This window comes from Berghia stephanieae, chromosome 3, assembly GCF_034508935.2.
Source record: "Berghia stephanieae isolate SIO BIC M18660-M18661 chromosome 3, UCSD_Bste_1.3, whole genome shotgun sequence".
NCBI lineage: Eukaryota > Metazoa > Mollusca > Gastropoda > Nudibranchia > Aeolidiidae > Berghia > Berghia stephanieae.
The window spans coordinates 102261264-102263763 of record NC_088362.1 but is presented as its reverse complement, the minus strand read 5'-3'; the positions used below and the strand labels follow the sequence as shown (position 1 = coordinate 102263763).

At 35.4% G+C, this 2500-nt stretch overlaps 1 long non-coding RNA gene across 1 annotated transcript in view; it reads right to left on the bottom strand.

Moving 5' to 3' along the window:
• LOC144969017 (uncharacterized) overlaps nucleotides 1-2500 on the bottom strand; it is an 18331-nt gene that overhangs the window by 13407 nt on the left and 2424 nt on the right. The window contains exon 1 of the long non-coding RNA XR_013644713.1: nucleotides 1144-2500. This exon is cut by the window's right edge and continues 2424 nt beyond it. This is a non-coding gene — a long non-coding RNA (uncharacterized LOC144969017). The remainder of the gene's footprint in view (nucleotides 1-1143) is intronic.

Below are 2500 nucleotides of genomic sequence, written 5' to 3'. Positions count from 1 at the left end.
CATAAAATACATATACATATATATATATATATATATATATATATATATATATGACATTTGTCTGATAGTATTTCCAGTACAACACTAAGCCCAAGACAATTACGTCATCAGAATTGCAAAAAAATTACATGTCTGTAAGTAGCGATATTGCCTAACCGGTCATGGGGTAAAAAGCTATAAGACCTTCAGGACTACATGCTAGCTAGCTCTAAGTGGACACCATGAGCTGTGTTTCCAGTTTCCATTATGGGCACAAAACGTTTTCCCCCCTTCCTCCCCGAATAAATCGTTGAGCCTCTAACCAATTCGCCGAATAAAATATCCCAATGACTTAAGCAATGAAGGGTGACACGTTGGTGATCTTCTCTCGATGCATTCACTCATCGTCCATATATATGCTGTCATGGATGATCCCTTCTCTACTCTCCACTGCTCCATTTGTTTCTTCTACAAGAAGTTTGGAAAATATGCGAGGGAATAATCCAACGTGTAAATTCTACAAACGTCAAAACATCAACCAGGGTAACGGATTTCCGGCCTCAACAGCCTTTAGTTAAATAAATCTCAGCTATTTGTCAAGGTCGAAAAATCTGGACACCGATTTCTGGTCAAAAGAGTCTTGGGCGTTTCTGTAATTTCAGTTACGGTGCTGGAACGCCATGTAGGCCTTTTTAACTCTCTCCTTTCCACCCATAGGAAAATCGTCGCATTCGTTACGATGCAGCCAACAATTTTCTTATTCTGATTTCATTTTATAGTTATAGCTATAAAAACTCAACACTGTGTTGCAGAGCTCATTTTTCTGAACAAAATATAGAATATACTCTTCAGTTTGAAAAATCTATTTTGTGTGTTTGGTGAGTATGAAGTTTCGGGTAAAATTCTGAAAATAGCTGGTAAGGAGAGAGTTAATAGTCAACATCAAGCATCCCTACTTCATCTTGCTTGTGATTAACGTGTTGTATCATTCCAACGCAGCGGCCAAGGATACAGCGCTTGTCTCTTTCTGGTGTGTATTTCCTCTGTGCCCACAATCTCCCCATGAGCCTTCGTCACCAACGTCTAATATAGACAGATACGTATAATATCATGTTTACAATGTTCATTCCAGTTTTACCTAAGAGGTAAAAGTTTTTGACATACCTCAATATCATCGGGAATCGATCTGGACTCCGCAGTGCGTTTGTCCCAGTCAGCTAACTTCACTGGCCAATCACGTTTTTTCAATGTCCTGTCTCGTTAAACAAAAACACATTTTTAGCTCTCCGAACTTCTAAACGCAAGGGTATAAGAATTTAACTCTACAACATCAAATTAGTTTTTATATTAGCCAGCTTATATTTATTTAAAAGACTCTCACACGTTTAGATTTTTTGGGGTATAGAATTCAAATATATAAGGTGATTTGAGGCATTGATTGAAATCACAAAGCAAAAATCACAAAGTTGAATAGGGATTTAATAAATAAGGGAAGCCAGAAAAATGACATAGATCTAATATTAATATTTGACATAAATTCATGAATTTGCACAATAATATTATACTATTGTTTGCTTCTACTTCTATCGTGGATTCAATCTGCTTGAATTCTGTGAGAAATTTGATTTAATGAGACGAAAGTGTATCCTTTTTTTGTCTCATCAATATCAATACTGATAATAATAACAATCTTGATAAGGATGTGTCTTTCATACAATTTGCTGAGGGGATAAATGAAGCACTGTGAAGTGTGTTGAACATGATGAAATCGTCAAAATACCCTGAATGTAGGACTTCATTTTAAATGAATTCATTTACTAGTCCCAGAAACCCCTGCATGGTCTTCTTCCTCTGGCTTCATTTGTAAAGCGCTTTGAGCACTTGTAGTGGATATTGCTCTATATAAATTCTCACGTTAAAAACAATTGCAAGCAATATAAATAAAATGCAGTGAAAGTAATTTTTCTTCAATAGTTGGTTCAAAAGTTTCTGGTGGCAATTTATTCCACATTCAAATAGCTAGTGGTTGACGCTTGTCGCAGAGAAGTCAAAAAAAAAATCAAAAACAAAAAAAAACAACAACAAAAACAATAAAAAAAAACCAAAAAACAAAAACAAAAAAAACAACCCCCCCCCAAAAAAACACAAAAAAACAACAAAAATACAAAACAAACAAAAACCCATTAAAAATACGAAGTCGAACGATCTTGATGACGAATGCTCTAGGTTAAGTTAATTTTATTTAATTTTTTCTTTACCTCCACATCAACGCTATCATCATCGTCGGCATGCACAGAAACCAAACCTAGCACAGACAAAAGGCAGAAGACAATGAGGAACTTTCCTTGCATGATCGCAAAAACTGTGATAAATAGAGAGTCTAAAACAGAAGTTGTGGAGTCAACGTTTGGTGATAAAGACAATGGCAGCCGCATTTAGCTACGTGCTGTTGTTTTATATTGTAATAGCTTTGGCTTTGTTGCTCGTTAATTCCAAAATTATATCAGAAAATCACTAAATG